General features: G+C 38.0%; 1 long non-coding RNA gene across 1 annotated transcript in view; it reads right to left on the bottom strand.

Annotated features, from left to right (window-relative positions):
• Positions 1-272: 272 nt before the first annotated feature.
• Positions 273-19,745, bottom strand: part of LOC122789277 — a 1,405,129-nt gene continuing 1,385,656 nt past the window's right edge. The window contains exon 5 of the long non-coding RNA XR_006362798.1: positions 273-355. This is a non-coding gene — a long non-coding RNA (uncharacterized LOC122789277). The remainder of the gene's footprint in view (positions 356-19,745) is intronic.

The raw sequence follows: 19,745 nt of genomic DNA, 5'->3' as shown, positions 1-19,745 counted from the left end.
CCTGTGTGAGGATGGCATGACTCCAAATTCACAAGAATAAATGAAACCAAAACATATCCATTTTTAAAATACCCATTTTGTAATAACAAGTTAGCTTTGCCTTTGCGGCCATTTACATTCCTGCATTAGCACCAGGAAAATTTATGTTTTATTGCCTGCCTTTAAAGCTGTCATTCTGGTCATGAAAGTGTTGCTAAACCCACCACTGACCTAATCCTGCATCACTGTTTTTTAACACATTTCCTCAGTGGTAATGGTTGTCTTACCTTGAGCAGCTCAGTATATTCTTATTTATCAGAAAACGTCACCAAGAGATGTTCTGTCAAGTAAGCAGATTTTCATTTCAAAGAAGATTCTGAAACAGTACAGAGAGCCATGATCAGGAAATGTCAAACTAGACCTGAGCTAGCTCAAAATACTTTAAACAAGAAACAGGTTTGCATCCTTCTGTGATATGATTACCTCATCAACATCTAAGATGGCTGTATCTTATAAAATGCATCCAGTTTTTGTAGCATTCAAAAAAAAAAGAAAGTAAAAAATACACTTAAGAATACTATGTGCCTGAACTCTGTGGACATGACAGAAGTTCATCAGTTATAAACCTCTTTTATTTGTTTTCTCATACACAGCAAGTGTTCTGCATTTTTCACTGACTGGGCAGATAGAATTAGCTCATCCGGATGCAATCTGAACTAGAGCTATTTTTGATGCTCTCTTAAAGCAGAAAAAAAGAAACATTTAAATGACTGGTACCTCAGTGCCCTTTGCATTTTTCTTGAAAAGATGGAGCCTTAACAAGCCTGTTTACATAAATATTTAAATTATTTTTATGAATAATGAATGTCCTAATCTATGCTTGCTGGCTTGTGGTTTCTGACACCGTGATTATGGAGAATGGCATTCATATTTTACTTATCTGCCCCTAGCAGACCCTCCAGCTGTTTATTCTCCTACTGTATGTATGTATGCATGTATGTATGTATGTATTTATTTATTTATTTCTGAGGCAATCATTTTTTTTTCTGTGACATAAATGTTGGAAGTTTACTAAATACAGACAGCATCACACTCTTGAATCAGTAAGGACATTACACTGAAAGCTTTGCATCAGACTGAAAATTGCTTTTTCAACTGTAGTATCAGATTAAGATCCATCATTAGATGCGAAAGCTAATGCATGCTGTAGACACTTTGTCTTCCTGTAATATTTTAAGAAAAGAGAGACCCTGAAGACATATGTTGATATGCTTTAGGAAAAAAACAAAAACCCAAGCATGAGAGAAATAAATGAGTCATGTCACATGTTTTGAACATCTTGGCACTGCAGGAAAGATCTGTAAGGCTGGTTTGTAGGAAGTGTTTTTAAGACAGTAATAGCCTGGAAAAGGTCACTTTAGAATAAACACATAAATATCACTACAGTGCAAATGTGGGAATTGTGATAAAGCACATAAATAATTGAGGTAGATTACCTATAAAACAAACAGAGCTGGAGAAGCCCCCTGCAGACTATAAAAATGCACAGGAAATCAGGAATGCAAGTTATATGCAATACCATGATAAGCACCGTGCTAAATAAACCTTAATGTACACTGGAGATTTATGTTATGAAAAACAATTAAAACAATTTTAACCTAGAATAATTCTTTTCATTACAGGTATTCATGATTTTATCTGCATACAGTGATCTAGGATGCTACTAGTTTTTGTTGGCAATTTTGACAGATTCTGGGAGGATACTACCTTGGCTGATCTGCTTCAGTGTGCACAACTGTTCAGCACTGTTTGTTCAGCTTTGGTTACCTGAGTATCCGTGCTTATAACTATTTGCACAACATCTCAGTAGTTTTCTTTTGAGAAGGTAAATCAAGAAGGCTGAATATACTTAATGCTTACTCTCTAAAAAGAGAGCCTAGACTGAAGCCACAACAAGTGCATCATAAATTTGTGAATGCAATGAACATATGCAAATAAAGCAAAACAAATGAGAAAAGCTTCTCAGGATGAAAAGTTCCTAAATCCTTTCAATCCCTCTGGTCGGCCACCCAATTGTTAAACAATAACAAATGCAGTGCACACATTTGAGAGTTTCTTAGGCTTCTCATTTCCTTTAGTCATTTCATATCCTGTTGCACAGACCGTTTTTGGTTGTACTGTATTTGGATTTGTTTTCTGAAAATTTTGCAAGTCCAGTGCAAATGTTTAAATAACAAGATGCAGTTGACACAGCCTGAAAAAGGAAGCCATGTGACATTTTCAAAAATTAGCCTTACTGAATGCTTAAAGAGGTAGTTCTCATGATCTGAAAAATTAATTTTATAGTTATTGATAAAAATTCATAACTGTCTATGCTATTTCAAAATATCTGATATCAGATACATGCATATCCCGCATTTGCTCAAAGAATATTATTATTCATTAATAACAGCTTTATTAACTAAGTCTCTGTTATCATTTGTGAAATCATGGCATGTTTTTAAGTCATGCCATCTAATAAAAAACTTTAACAGTCCTTCTAGTGTTAACATATTTTTATTTAAATCCATGCTGCCTGCAAACCATCAAATGTCTAACAGCTAATTAGGGCCATCCCACCACTGGGACAAGAATCAACCATGAAAATCTGTCATCCAGGCAACCACTAGGGGTTTTCTTAGGATGACCTAACTCTCAGCCCACAGCAGCTGATGTACACATTGCTGATGCAAGGGGTCCTACAATGCTTCTCTTTCACTGGAAGCATGTCCATGTACATGCCTGCTACCAGGAGGATTCATTATCCTTAGCAGACTTTTAAGCAGCTTGGTAGGAACCAGGTACATGCCCTTAGCCTATGTTATGCATACTGTACCTTTCAGCTGAGATCTGGTGTTGCACAGATTTGGGCAATCTCCTTTCTAGGATAAGTAAGCTGACACATGCCATTTACCCAACTCCCACTGCACGTCTTCCAACATTTGAGTTGCTAAATGAACTTAGGTTATCTGGGTCATAGTCAGGGCTTTTTTTGGTATGGCACAGAGCTGAAAGCATCTAGAACCTCTTAAAGTAGTCACATCTAGATGAACTGTCTTGGCAGGTAATTAACAGCAAGTCTATAGTATCTTCTGCTGAGTATTTTGTACCATTGGTATCCACCCTGTATTGTGTAACTCTGACATCCGCTGTGGTTCTGTGGTCATATTTTGAAGTGGATTCTCTGCTAGTGGCACTATCTGCCACTCTACTGAAAGAAAGCCAGTCATGTTGTGCAGAGATGCTTTCTTTTCTCTTGAATAACTGATTCCCCTTTTGTTTTGACAGTACAGAATCTTGCATTGTTGCTGTTTTTACCACAATTGATTCTTGTTGCTTTAATTACATCTCAGTACTACTTATACTATAATGGCTGGATCTCTTGTGGATCTATCATGGCAGACTCTGGCTTTTCTGAGTACCCTTTGAGTCATCTTTAACTTTTTGTTATAGCTTGTGGTACAACTGAAAACATCTGTTAGGTTACTTTTAAATCTTTCCTTCATTAGTAAATGTAAAGGAGATGGGCCAATAAGGTAAACAGGAGTGGGTTGTTACTCCAGGAAAACTAAATAATGTTTTTTCTTTGCATTAGCAGTATATTCTCTGGTTATATTATATCCAGTTTCAAATTGCCTTTTTAATTTAATTTATTTTATTTATTTATTTAACATTTCTATACTGGGAAAGTCCGACTGGACACAGATCCTTTTTCAGCAGAGGCCCGAGGAGAAAAGCTCCATGTGTAACAATAAATTTTAATGCACACATTACAATAATCAATAAAGTATAAAGTAAACAAAATGTAGTATACATGAGAAAATTCAAATGTGTTACATCTTGACAACAAAACCTAGGCTTTGAACATAGCTAGTACTATTTGTAAAGTATGACTTATGTCAAGATATAAACACCAAGAAAGGAGGGGGGTGTCCATATTCATAAAGGACACCCACACCTCAAGGTTGGTGGCAACGCACGATGCATCGGAGACCATCCAGGTGCAATTAACCATAGGCAAGTCTCCTCTGCAATTTGTAGCATGTTACAGGCCACCCTCTCAAACTCAGGAACCTCACATGGCCTTCCTGAAAACATTGGAGGGGATAAATGTATCTCCAAACACCATCATACTAGGTGATTTCAACTGCCCTAATATAGACTGGGAACACTACTCAAGCCCAAACACTCTAGCCCAAAGGTTCCTGGAGTTCATAAACTCAAATGCCATGGAACAACTAGTCACCATCCCCACAAGAGGAGAAAACATACTTGATCTCATCATCATGAACATGGGATCACAATGCTCAACACCGGAAGTATACCCCTCACTGGTGAGATCAGATCATAAACTAATCTCGCTGGAGGTCCTCATCCCGCCCCCACCTGAAATAAAAAAGACCACAGTGAAAAACTTCTCAAAAGCCAACTTCACACTTCTAAAAACTAGCGTGGTCTCCTTTAAGGCCCCTGAGCCAGTGGTAAACATTACTCAAACCGCTGAATCACTTACAAATGCCTTCTACCAGCACCTACAGGACTACATGGATCAGGCAATCCCAAACAAAACTAAGACTCTTTCTACCAAAGGCAAGTGTCCAGTCTGGTGGACCCCAGCCATAAACAAGCTCTACAACAAAAGGAGGAAGCTACTACAAGATAGAGCAAAATCCTTAAAAGGTAAGACACCTTTGATTATTATAAGTAAAAAACTAAGAGCTCTCATAAAATCATCCAAGGCAAATTTTGAGAGAAAAATCGCCAAGGACTCAAAAGACAATCATAAGGCCTTCTTTAGCTATGTTAGAAACCTAGGAGGAAACTCCCAGATATGCTCAGAATTAGTTCAAAATGATGTGAAGATTACTGAACCTACACACATTGCCAACATACTGGCTGACAGGTTCAGTGCAAACTTCTCCCCCTCCCCAAAAGGAGAGATATCTATACCAGAGGATTGTAGCCCCCCAAACATCTCCAATGCCCAGGTGAGAACTGCTCTCTCCAAGGCAAAAAACACAGCATCCATGGGACCGGATGGTGTCCCCGGCTGTGTGCTCCACAAACTCAATGAGGAATTAAACCCGCAGTTAGGACAGCTGTTTAATCTTAGCCTCACCTCAGGATACATACCCAAGGAGTGGCGCACAGCGACTGTGGTCCCACTTCACAAGGGCGGTGCCTCCACCGACCCTGGTAATTACCATCCCATTAGCTTGACGAGCCTTATCTGCAAAGCCATGGAGGGGATCATAATGGAACTCATAAATAAAGACATAGGGAACTTGCAGACTTTGGATCCAACCCAGTTTGGCTTTGTCAAAGGCAGATCATGCCTCTTAAACTTGGTTGACTTTTTCGAGACAGTCACCAAGGCCATTGATGAGGGAAAGGCAGTCCATACAGCCTACCTCGACTTGGCAAAGGCCTTCGACACAATACCCCACTCAGGTATCATCGAAAAACTCATCAGCTTGAATGTAAACCCATACATCACAAGATGGGTTGCAAACTGGCTAAGTGACAGAACCCACAGGGTCAGAGTTGCTGGAGCCATGTCAGACTCAAAGCCTGTCACAAGTGGTGTCCCACAGGGCTCAGTCCTGGGTCCACTCTTGTTCGGCATCTACTTTTCTGAAGTACAAGCAAACACAGGAGGGTTATGGCTGACAAAGTTTGCAGATGACTGCAAACTGGGCGCCATAGTCGAAAACACATCTGACACAGATATCCTTCAGAAGGGCCTCACAGAAATGGATAACTGGTGCCAGAGCCATGGCCTAAAGTTAAATGCCAAGAAATGCATAGTCATACCTTTCGGGAAAAACAAGGTTACCCCTAGCTACCATATAGGTGGCAATCCACTGAGCACAGAAGAAGTCATCAGGGATCTGGGGACCCAGGTTGACAGTAGCCTTCGCTTGACACTCATGTTGCTAAAGTAGTTAGGAAAACCTTCTACATTGCCCACCTGATCATGAAGGGATTCACATCTAGATCAAGGGAGGTCATCGTCCCCCTGTACTCATCACTCATTAGACCTATGATCGAGTACAATGCCCCATTCGGAATGTATCTGACCCGACACCTGCAGCAGCTGGAAAGGCCCCAAAAGTTCCTCACCAAAAGGATAAAGGGTCTCAAAAATATGTTTTATGCTGCCCGACTGAAAGAACTCCAGCTCTATTCAGTCTCATACCACTTGCTCAGAGGTGACCTGTGCCTGACATATAAGGCCATGTCAAACCCAGATTTGATGAATATGCTTCACCTCAAAAAATCTAGATCCCTCAGAACCACAAGGGCGGGAGACTTAAACCTTGACACGGTTATTAATAGAACATGCTGGAGGGACAAATTCATCACCCAGAGACTCCCTATGCTGTGGAACAAAATCCCGGTACATGTGAGGCAGAGCACCTCGCTGGCCTTGTTCAAGAGGAATCTTGACCAATGGATGGGAGATCGCAGATATACCCCAGGGATTACTTCAGTGTCACTGCTTGACAGAGGCACAGCAAAATAATAGACATAGTTTTATTCAAACTAAAGGGGTGGCGAAAGCCACATAACTATGGGCTAGGCTTATAAATGCCCTTGGGCAGATAGCCTAGTATGAACCTATGAACCTATAAGGTTAAGACAGGTCGGTAGGAATAAAGGATTAAACTCTGGGGAAGAGGTTGGATATGGTTATTGGAGCAAAGCGGTCCATTTTGCAAATGGAAATTGTTAATTGGATTATAAATATTTTGTACTGGTTGTAATGTGCTTGAATGGCCATTCAATTGACAAATTATGGAATTCTTGACTCACAAACTGAGGACCATTATCTTCCTGGGGACATTAGGAATTCCATGCTTGGAAAATATCACATTTACAAGTATTATAATATAACTAATAATCTCTCATATTGATTACCTCTGAGTATTTCAGATATTAATCCACTCAAATCTGAAAATATGAGTCTTTAAACTGAATCAAATCAATATTAGGTTTGTTTCATGACCTTTATGGAATTTCATGTGCTATCATCTTTTCTGCCACAGTATTTCTGTAAAATGTGTTACATGATTGACAATTTTATACTACAATCTCCACCTCTTGAGACAGTCCAAGACTAAACAAATTAACCCATCTTTTTTTCCATTTCACAGTTTTAAGACCTGCCTCATGGTTTCTTCACAATTTTATTTTCCTTTTCAGCATAACATTTGTTACATCATATTGAGCATTTTGCAAAGTAAATATCATGCAGACATATCACGTTCATCATCCTAATGCTAAAAATAACAATTTGAAATAAGTGTGAAATTAAAATATTACAAACATTATCACAGCCTTTAACGCAGCAACAGTTATATCAATACTGCTAATAGCATAGTCAGTATCTTTCCCTAATGTTGAATAATACAATTTCCAATATCATAACAAAGGAAAAACTTATCAGTGTGTACAAAATGGTACATAATTTATATATTATTAGAACATAAGTGCAAAAATATTGATGAAAGTTCTGACCACACCTTCATATCTATTTTCTACCCGAGCATGGACTGAGGCTTTGCCAAGTACAGAAAAATATTTCTGTCATTGTTAATCTTCTTTCTTCTAATTTAAAAATAGTAGCCAATAATATCAACAGAATAACTCTTATCAAGGAGAATATTGTCTCACATAATATGACTCCAAGTGGAGAAATCTGCAATAGCCAACAATGAACATCTCTATGACTCTGTCATGTGGCAAAAACATTTTTGTTGCCCATTTCATGTTTTCTAACATCCTGGCCTTCATATGCTTTATTTCTTTGCATTCCTATACCATATGGTCAAGATCATATGGGCAACAATGCAGTTTGTTGATAAACTAAAATAGACAAAAATAACACCCGCACACAACAGAAACAATGTTTTTAAGGGGGCTGCACCCCCTACCCCCAACTAATTATTTACAGCAACTGCAAAATCAGTGTACAGTAGGGAAAAGGGCAAATCTTGATCCCTACTGTACCACAATTTCAGTCAGAATGATTCACTGAATCAAATTGTCGACCATATGGGTTTCACCAATTTTGACATTCGATAAAGTACAATAGACCCACATTATTGCAGCTATTCCATATCCCCATAAATTTGGGACCTCCCCTCCTACTTGCTTTGGTACCTTGTACATATCACTCTTAGACACTCAAGATTTTTCCCCTTGTCAAAGGTAAATATTTTTTTATAGTTGTTATAGGTTGAGATCATGTAATATGTGAGAGATGTGATGTCACATGATGAATAGCACCTTTGGAAGAAAAACACTTTAGTCACTTGAATTCTTGACAATACAGGAAGACAGTGTTATTTGGGAACTAATTTACTGAGTAATACTCTGTATTCATGGTTCTGCATTTAGATGTATTACTGTCCCTATCTCAGAGGATAAATGAATTGCCATATAGATACATTGCTCATTAACATTCAGTGGGTGTAATCGCCACCTACCCAAATTTGCTTGCATATTTGATGTTAATGTAACAATTATCATTTTAGTGTCATTAAAGTACAACTCTGACAATTTTGAGAATTGCTCAGTTTTTTCGACAACAGGACTAAGTGTGATTTTGGGGGTTTCTATCCAAATGATACAACTGTCTACAAACTATAATGTAAACATATATTTTACATCCCAATGGAGTTAATCCAGTCATAGGAATTTTTTATGCAAAACTCTATCCAATTTATTTGTAACTAAAAAAATAGAATTGTGATAAGCTGTGTCCTTGCCTAGTACCCCTATGCAATCTTATTGGCTCTGAAAAAAAAAAAACATTAGTGTCCACTCTGGCCACTGGATTAGAATAAAGTAATTCTTTGATAAATGACTCCTGGAAGCCATAACATAAAAAGACCTCCCACATTAAATTCCAGTTGATAGTGCCAAATACCTTATGAAAGTCTATTAAAAGCTCACATGCTAATTTTGCCATACAGTGTGCCCATATCTGTATGTTCAACCATAGTGTAAACAGTCTTGAATACCTCCTCTGCCTTTAATAGCAACATAATGGTTTGAAGGTATAACAGCCTTCATTAAATTTTGTAATCAATTCACTAACATTTTTGCATATTTATTTTTTTATTTAGGATTTGTTTACTGGGAAAGTCCAACTTGGAATGAAACCATTTTTAAAAATGCTCCAGATGCATGTCTTTGAAACATGGGAGGAAACCGGAGCACCTGGAGGAAACCCACAAAAGCGCAGGAAGGACATGCAGACTCCACACAGAAAGCACTCCAGCTGAGAATTGAAGCGGAGAACCTCTTGCTGTGAGGTGACAATGCTGCTGCTGCTGCACCACTGCACCGTCCGTGTTACATTCTTGTTGTGCTTGTTACACTGCAGTGATATGGGTCTATAATTCGTAGGCAACAGTTTGTCTCACAGCTTTGGCTTATAATAGTTTAATGTCAAAACTCCCCATTGATTCAACTTCACACAGCAGATTTAGAAGTGGATCCAGCATCTGCTCTTGGTGTAACTTATAAAACTCTGCATTTAATCCATCTGGCCACAAAGCCTTGTGCACTGCTAGAGATTGAATGGCTGTGCTAATTTCATCCTTGGCAATGGGCTTGGCTAGCTGGTCCTTGTAAACAACTGAAATACTATTCATGTCCAGTAACCTGTTGTATTGTAGGTGGTGTCACTCATTCAGTTTTATGCTGACCAATGAAAGGAGGATATAACTCTGAAAAATTTCTTGTTAATTTCCTCCAGTAGATCTTTTGTAATATGCCCTTCTGGAGTGAGTACATGCTGATTGCTAAGCTCCCGTGCTCTTTCTTGATATTCCCTAGCAATAACTTTAGGATAGGTTCATAGGTTAGTACTAAGCTAATTGCCCTTGCGAGCCATTTCAAGCTTAGCCAATTATCCCTTGTGAGACTCAAACCCTGTACCTTGTGTTTGTAAGGCAAACACTTTAACCATTAGGCCACCCTCCCAAATGCTTAATACATTTAGCTCAATAACAGAATCTGTACCTTCTTTCCAATATTTTGTAATGAAGCACCTTTGGAAATTATTCTATTTGATGTTCAACAACAGACCTTGGAAACAGTTAATTTTATCATTTTATGTATCAGAGTCATAGCTAGCCATTGTAGTCCTTGGTTCAGCTCCCTGCTGAACACACGAGAAAAGAGCTGAGCAGCAAAATATCCATATTTGCAGCAAACCACTTGCTACAAAAGTAACATGTAGTTTGCTTCTTTCATACAGACAACTGAAGACATAATGTTTCAATCCTTATTGCAAATGTGATACTGGCAGTCAGTTATTGCACTACCACTGATCAACAGCTACCATCAATCAACAGTTACCACTGATCAATAGTTACCACAGATCAATAGTTACCACCAATCAACAGCTACCACTGATCAACAGCTACCACTGGTTAACAGGTACCACTGATCAACAGCTACCACTGATCAACAGATACCACTGATCAACAGCTACCACTGATCAACAGCTATCACTGATGAGTAGCTTCCATAGATCAACAGCTACCAATAGCCCCCCCCCCGACACCTTCCATCCTGTGCAGCTGTCCCTTCACCCCACCTTAGCAATGCCTCTGTTTTGTATGTATTAGCACTATTTTTTTTTCTCTTCTCACCATTCTTTCATTAGCTGGACTTTTAACTATCACATTTTTCTCTATATACTTTCTGAACTCCTGCAACCCTTCTGAAATCAGTAGGTGAGCTATTACAGGTTTCACTTGTAAGTCTTGATTTAGCAGTTCATGCAGGCTTTCTTTTAAATAAGCTCTGATCAATGCTTCTATATATGTTTGCAGTCTTAAAGGCACAAGTCACATTTCCATGCCATTCCTGAAATGGGTCCATATCAGCATCTCGAATGCTGACAATATCGAATTTGATATTGTCGCATCGAGAATGCCAAAAGGGCAGAACACCGAACTGGTAAATGGAAATCTCTGTAAGGGGAGATTTCTGTTTACCTCGATGTAGTGCAGTCTCGGAGTTGGTATATTTAAGTAGCGGGGGTGTGGGGGGTGCAGAGGGGCTTGCCCCCCTTTCTACACCCTTTACTTTTTTTTATCGGCATTCGAAATGTCATACATTTCAGTTCGACATTTAGTGATTCGACCTATTACATTTTTGAAATGCTTATATATAGAACCCCCTGAAACATAGCTGTGGTAGGATTGCATAGGAATAATCCATTTCCAGGCTTGGATTTTCAAGTTGAATTTTCCATTTTCCAAACCACCATGCACCATCTGCAGTACAATAATCAACATTCCTATACTCAGTTTTTAATCATATTCATTTTCCACTTCTGTTGATAACTCTATCCCCATGTTTACTGATACTGATTTTAACTATTGTACCTGCATCATGGGGCACATTTATAGAATGCTCATTTCTAATAATTTTAAATAATATTTGAACATATTAACATTCCATCAGTCCAATAAAGCTTTAATATGGGAAGAAAATGTATTCTGCATATTTTTCATTCTTGAATGTCATCCATAAACTGCACTCATTGTTGAAAAGTATCCTGTGAATAATCATGTTCAGCATAAACAGGTGTATATCGGCCACTGAAAACATCCTTAGTGTTTGCCATGATTTCAACACAAACTGCTGTTTCTCATAGCAGAAGACAAACTGATTCATAATATCCCCAGGGTTCTCATATTTCTTATCAGTTTCAATCACAGGTGTTCATATCACTTTATTAGCATATATTGATTTATTTGAAATGCCTCTATATACACCATCTTTGTTTTCATATTGTCAGTACCTCTGCTTCTTCCTGTCCCTTCAATACTCCCTTTGGTTTAACTCCGCTGAACTTTGCCATCTGTTGCCAAGAAATGCTTTTCTATATATTACACTTGTTCAGCCATTTTGTTCACTTGATGTCATTTCTCACCCCCTCTCTGCTTTATCAGCATCATGATGGTTCCTTGCTGATCATACAAGCATACAATATACTCAAGCTTCCTTACACAGCCAGGTAACCGTTCCTTTGCGATGCTATAAATCATGTTGCGTCTCCTCTAGTATCTTTTGGCACTTCTTTTACAATTAATTGCATTAAAGTCTTCATATCAGCCTCACACTTCTTAACTTGGTTTGCTTATCTTGAGTCACGCAGACACTTGCCTCCATTTCCAAAGTTACATTTTCTGCAGTACTTTCCACACCTTCGATCACCATGATTACCATTAATTAGATGGCACCTTCATATACTACTGACTTAACTTCTCTGTCAAGTAACTTTATTAATACACAAATTAAACTTTTTAAATCAATGTTTCATGGAGCAAGCCAAGGAGCCAACTAATTTCTTGAAACCACAAGACTTCTGACAATGTGCTGCTTTATGAACTTTCACCTAATGATTGTCTTCAAACATCAATCCTTCAGAGCATATCATTTGTAATGTTTTAATTTCCCAATAGCATACCACTCAATGATGCCCAGATGCCTCCAATCCATAGTGCTCCCCATGTCCATCTCACTAGTGATCCAGTATGAAACATAACAGAGTGCAATACCCATCCTTTGTAAAAGATCACATTTTAGGAATTCATTTATCTTTTCAAATGAAATTATTTTTTTATTTGCATTTGTTTACCAGGATGGTCCACTGGGCCAAAAAGTGCCCATTTTCAGTGGAGGCCCTGGGAGAAACGCTAAACATACAAAAGAAATTTAAATACAATCACATTTTCTACATATATAGAGAGATAACAAATTAACAGACATACAATCTTATCATAAATTTCTAGCTAGAATAAGAAAGGCAGTATACATTATATACAAAATATATAAAGTACAATATATTGTTCTCTTTGGATACTGTAGAGTGAAGACAGCAAGACTGTTAAGCAGAGAGGAGAAAAAAAGTTAGTGAGATCAGGTGGGGGAAGATGCTCTGTAGTCGTAGCCACATGTACATTGCCATAGGGCTAAGAGATGCTGTTTTAGAAACTTTTTGAAGGATATGTGATTGGAAATAGTTCTGATAGAGCTGGGTAGAGAATTTCAAGTTTTAGCAATGGTACGAGTAGAGAGATTGACCAAATGCTAGACTGGGTATTTTCACTATTAGAAGGAATTAATTTTCAGATCTAAGTTGTCAGGAGGGCTTACGGAAAGTAAACAGGGAGGTGAAGGATGGGCATTTGGAAGGTTTGTTAATGATATTGTGAGCTGTGGTTAACTGTAAGTAGGTTACGTGATGGGGAAGTTCAAGACATTTTAGTTTGCGTAGGGAGATGCAGTGATGGCAAGAGTAAGTTTCATTGGTAGCGAACCTGGCAACCTTGTTATAACAGGACTCAATCTTGGATTTTAAGGAGCTTTAAATGGTAGTGAACAAATGGGCACTATATAAAAGTCAAGGAAGCAAATAGGATAGTGCAAGGTTTTGTCTAGTGGTGGGTGTGAGGTACAATTTATGCTTATAGAGGGTGCCAGGTTTCTGTGACTTTTTGATGCAGTTTTGGATGTGTAGATCGAAGGTTAAGTGTTTGTCTATTATAACTCATAGAAATTCAGTTTGTGATACTGCTCTAATGCAGGTTTTGTGTGTGAATAGATATTAAAATCTGCTTTGTTTGGGGGGGGTGATTTTTTGGGCATGAATATAAGTAGGTCAGCTTTGCTGGGATTAAGGCCTAGATGGTTGTTATTCATCCATTCCTCAGTGATTGAGAAGGCATGTTGGGTCCTAGCGAGAAGGTCATCAGCAGAGTCAGCAAAGCAGATGATGGTTGAGTCATCGGTATACTGTACTACAGGATTTAGGGGGTGGGTGGAGTGGAAGTCATAATGAATATGCTAAAAATGAGAGATCCCAATATGGATCCTTGGGGAACGTCTATGTATATATATATTGAGGAATGGTGAGAAAGAATGGAGCTATTTAGTGGTTTGCTGTCTGTTGGTTAGATAATCAGAGAACCAGTTTAGAGTGGGGGGGGGTGATATTCCCAGATTGGATAGCTTTGCCAAGAGTAAGAGGTGGGATATGGTGTTGAAGGCTTTGGAAAGGTCCAGAAAGAGAGAGGAGGCAATTTTTCCAGTGTCCCTTTCTTGGGTCACAGTGTCCATGAATGATAGGAGTGCAGTGGTGGTACGGTGATATGGGCGGAATCCATGTTTAGATGGGGATAATATCTTATTGTTGAAATGTTATCATGTACCTTTCACAGAAATGAATTAAAGCTAATAATAACCTTGCTGGGTCCATCCTTGAGCCTCATTTTGCAAGGACACAGTGCCATCACTAATCTTCACCTTTTTGCCACAGCTTTAGTAACTACACAGTTGTACAAGTTGCTCACAGTCCACTGTGTCATTTAGATGGCAGCTCATCTCGACCCACTGATTTATCTAACCAAGGAGTCATGAGTTATTTCTCTTCATTTCCCCTATTCACTCTGCTATATGTCCAGGTGCACTTATCAGTCTCTGCCCATGCTATGTTTTGTTCTAATGTCAATAGAGAGGAGGAGAACTCTCAGTAATTCACTTTGATTTGCAATACATCTGCTCAGTACAACATAATTTCACTATAGTGCACAGTGCCTACAAGCTGACACGTACAGTTCTGTTCACAAATCATTTGCCTAAAAGTAATGCAGCCAAGATACCTGTTATACTGCAGCCAGTTTGCAGACCAAAGGCCAGCTATGCACACTACCACCCCTTTCATTTGTTATTTACTTACTAGAATGATCATTATTTTGTTAAATAATGTATACCTTTTGGTGCACACATAAGTAAAATGTAAACTCAGCACATTAGATGTAAAAGCAAATGAAAGGAGAAAATGACAACTGCACTGATTTTTGTAAATTTTAAGCTTCTGAGAAACTAGTTACACTTGGATAATTAGGGTGATTTTGCACCTGATTTACTTATAGTTTACACCTCAGTAGCTGTTTAGAGCCCTGAACATCATTTTTTAGTATTAATACATCATTAATATTCAGTAATATGGATATTTCTGTAATCTTTTTTGTTTTCAAAATAGATATTATATCAGTTCTTTAAAGTTGCCACAGTGAGATCTATTCCTTACCAGTACATCTCACAGCCATTCATTCTTAACAAAATCCTCTAATGTTTGACATTTTCATTGCTGTCAAAAGCATTTTACCATGTCACAGCCATATTAACCTTTTCTAACAAAGTTCTTCTAATACTAAAGTTTCTGTCAGTTCAGCACAGTCTGTTCACATCTCGCAAATACCCCTTCTTGTGCCTCTAAAATCTCTTGATAATAATTGTATCTTCTAATAGCTAGCCTGGCTGCATTAGTTGCATCTTTTGGATTATATACTATTTCTGTATCATATTAATTACTTACTATTTACAACATTTTGTTGAACTGTTAATTTGCCTGATACTATGTCTGTTTTCCAGAGCAGACTAGGGAAATATTTATTTACTCTATCAAGTTTATACTTTGTCACATCGGCATGTAGATTCCTTTGCTGTTTGGTAGAGAAAACTTTGCTTGTCTTACAATTCTGGCAATAATCACAGAGTTGGAACTGCAGGAAGAAATTAAAGAGCAAGAAGCATTTATTGCTGGTGACATCACATGTTCAGAAATGCTAACATTCATGAAAACAGTTGTGTTTACATTCGCAGAAAGAGCTAGCAGCTGTACAAAAAGCAGATGATTGAAGAAAACTGATGGTCAACAGGAGATGTAATGGGGTCAGACAGCAGGATGAAGTACAGAGAGAGAAAACATTTCATACTGTTAAAATAATGCAAGTGCCACATTGTACATTGAAGGGTGGAAACAGCCCTACATTTTCTGGGCATTTTATGGATGCATACAAGTGACACAAGTGGATTGACGATTCAGTACAACTTGAAGTGAATCTTCTGCTCACTCTCATGAACTGTGTCTATAAATATAACAGAGTGACTCTTCTGCTCACACTCATGAACTGTGTCTGTAAATATAACACAGTGAATCTTCTGCTCACACTCATGAACTGTGTCTGTAAATATAACAGAGTGAATCTTCTGCTCACACTCATGAACTGTGTCTGTAAATATAACAGAGTGAATCTTCTGCTCACACTCATGAACTGTGTCTGTAAATATAACAGAGTGAATCTTCTGCTCACACTCATGAACTGTGTCTGTAAATATAACAGACTGCATTCATGTGTTCCGGGAAACACAACCAGGGTATGAACAGAGTGAGGAGTCACTGACTAGAGAATGACGCTCAGTGGAAAACTGTGATGGGGTGCAGAGGCTGTGCATCATGTATCCTGCTGTCAATGGTGTACCTAATTAGGTGTTAGGTGTACACCAGTGAAACCTGGACTTAATGTCCAGTCAAGGAAAACAAACTGCATGTTTTTCCTGCAGAACCTAAACATTGGACAAAAAAATTAGTTTTCTTTGTGAAGGCTGTGCCCAGCCAGTGAGACAATCAGATGTATTTATTAAAAATGGAATATTTAAAGTAAAGACAATTTTCTTTATTTTTATGACAATAGTTGGTAGTCATTGCCATCTGTGCTTTATGTGGTACTTCACCCTTCATCTGTGTTTTCTGAGACACTTCAGCATATTTTTTTAATAATGCTGCAATGGTGCTGGCAGTAGTTTAAACAACTGATCATTGGACTGTATGAGATATCCAATCTAATTCCTTCTTTCTTTTGACAGAAGATGTTTTCAAAAGAAAAATAATAAGCAAGTTGATGCTGCCATGTACAACATATGCCCTGACATTATGATTTAACATATGACACTTCTGGAGGAGTTGCACATATCGCTGTGATATGAAGTATTAATGAACAGTTTCCTAAAATGTTATGTACTACTTGAAGTACCACCAAAAAAGGCAGATAGTAGTAGCATGCCATTTAAAGGATACTATTACAGGAGCACTGCCCTCCCCCACACCATACTGGTACTCACCACGTCATGCAAATACTTAGACAACTTTCAGCAGGGCACACCAAAAACAAATTTCAAGGAGCTTCATCATTTACGGGCAGGGAAAAAGACATATTAGTCCCCCCATTGTTTCTGTCAGATGTGTGTGTGTAAATGACAATAATCTCTGCTGTTTCAGTAGGGCCATGGCACTAATCATTTGGTAATGGGAGAAAGACAGTACAGAACAAAAGAGGCAAGGAAGTTTGCTGCTGGAGAAAGAACAGCACGTGGTTCAATAAGTTCCACATCCATTTATATGCCTTCCTAAATATGGCATGGTGGCTGACATTCTTCATATCACCAGTCATCTTCTCAGTTTTTAGTGGAAGTGAACGAGTTTATAGTGATTCCATGCCATTTCCCATGCCAATTGCCAGCCTAAATGGATCAGACAGTACATCTCTAGGTTTGCTATTGCTGATTCCTTCGTGTTACAACTTATACTGTTTTGATGGTAGAAGAGTCATCACGTTATTATCTTACAAGATGCCACTGGACAGAGATGATACTGGCATCTCCCCTCCAAATCTTTCATTTCATATGTACCACAAAGTGCTCCTGCCATTAAACTTGAATACACTCATTTCTCTTTAGAAAGGTCAGATCATACTGAAATTGAAAGGGAATAGGGACATGACAGCTTGAAGCATATATGGATGATGAAATCTGGGAGCATCTTCACAAGTCAAGTTTCACATAAAATGGTTGAAGATCCTTGGTCATTTCTTGCCATATTTTGGTTTTCATGTTTTGGGTTACAATTTAAGCTTCAGCCTTGACTACTGTCATGACTTACATTGCTCATCCTTTTCCCTTTTTTATTTGTTCCCCCCATCTGATGGCCATCAGGGTAACTGCTTTGACCCATGCCAATTTGTATAGAGAAACCACAGTCAACTCTGAGTGAATATTTCTTGCTAGGCACCTAATCTCCAGTGATGACAAGCTAGCAGGGGATGTGTCTTGTGATGAACCCCTCAGCTTCGCTCCTGGAGAGCTCATCAGCCATCAACTCATAATTCCTCTTCCCGCCAAACTGGTTCCTTTAGTGCTAACAGTGGTACTCAAGCCTGATGTCTCACTCCATCCCTGGGATAAGATTCTCTCTGCCCATTGCAGCATGCTCTCTTTTTCAGGTTGGGGAATTCCTGAGTCACAATGTGATTTTCATTATACTAGTCATGATAATGACATAAAATGCATCAAAAAGCTCAGGATATATGATAGCATGGCAGCCTTGCATTCCCACAATATTCCTCATTTGTGAATGTGGTAGACAGACCTGCCTGGAGTATGCAATGCAAATTCTTATGAATCAGTAGGAGTCTCAATGGAGACTTGCATTATGCATTTCATCCAGTAACCCTTCATATTTCTGAGCGCACTGAATGTTTCTGACAGGCATGACGATGTGATTGCAAATCCAGTCTGGTCTGATTTTCCCATATGAACATGGTGTCATTAGTAGTGGTCATTTGATACTATTTAATATTATCATTTCATCTAATCTGCCTTTGTAATACTCTGCTTACTTTGTGCAGATGTGACAGAATTAATGCTAAAGTCTGAAATATCATTTTGTATTAAATTTGTGTATATGTCGAGCTTCAATTGTGGTTGAAATATTAATTTATCTCTTTTAAAATGTTATATATTTACAATTCTGATTCTCTGTGGTGTTTGCAATTTTCTTAGACATTTGTTTAACTTAAAGGCACACTAGCAGGCTAAAAGGACATCATGTGAGATTACGGATAATTTAGAAATCTGACATATATTTAACTTTGTCACAAATATAACAAATATGCTGTGTGTCTAAAATCACCTTTATTTTTCAATTATATATTCTGCTACTACAGCTAGGGTAACACAGTTAATTAGAAATATACAGGGTTATCAAATGCATATTGTTATACTTTTCTCTATCTGCAAAGAAGTACTTTGGTCATGTTTGACAGAAAGACATATTCAAACTATCTTGTGGTTCAATACTTTGTTTTCTGCTAAAACTACTTTTCTTGCTGGGTAACTATGCCATGGCTTAAAGGGTAAAGCATAACGTAGCTTTGCATGTCTTTAATCAGTGGCTGTCTACTATGTTCATTTACAGTTTGATACAAAAATATAATGTTAAGGAAGGTTAAGAATAATGCTCTTCTATGTTGTTTCTTTACTTGTGCTTTTGAATTGTAATGTCCCTTTATTATCTGTAAATTAATATTAAGGTTGCACAACACACAGATCCTTCCTGTACCTTTGTATTTGCTTGAATAATTTTCAGGTAGATAATTATACTTTGTGTTGACACTTGTATAGTTGTGTAGTATACAGCATTCATAGTCGTGATGAAGTACCTGCTTTTTTTTCTGGAAGTATTTATTAATGTTTTAGCTAATATTAACATTTGTATTTTGTTCCCTAATAGTGCCATGTATTTGAATTTTTAATAAAACATTTGGGTTAGATAGGTTTACATCTGCTGCTGAACAGGAAGATGTCCTAAATACCTTATAGTCCTTAGATTCTTATTAGGAAAGTATGGAAGTCTTGATGAGTAAGGAGTAGAAGTCACAAGGCTGGAAATGGGCTTTCTGCTCAAAGTTGCTCATTGTTTTGATAGTAAAAAGTGCATGTAACTAAGTCATAATAGGGCAATGCTATTATGTAAATATTTAATCTGCGAGGCATATCCTCACCAAAACAGCTTT

This window comes from Protopterus annectens, chromosome 1.part2 (genome assembly GCF_019279795.1).
Source record: "Protopterus annectens isolate FY-2018-M chromosome 1.part2, PAN1.0, whole genome shotgun sequence".
Classification (NCBI taxonomy): domain Eukaryota; kingdom Metazoa; phylum Chordata; order Ceratodontiformes; family Protopteridae; genus Protopterus; species Protopterus annectens.
Note: the sequence above shows the minus strand (reverse complement) of the source record. Positions and strands in the feature narration are given on the sequence as shown.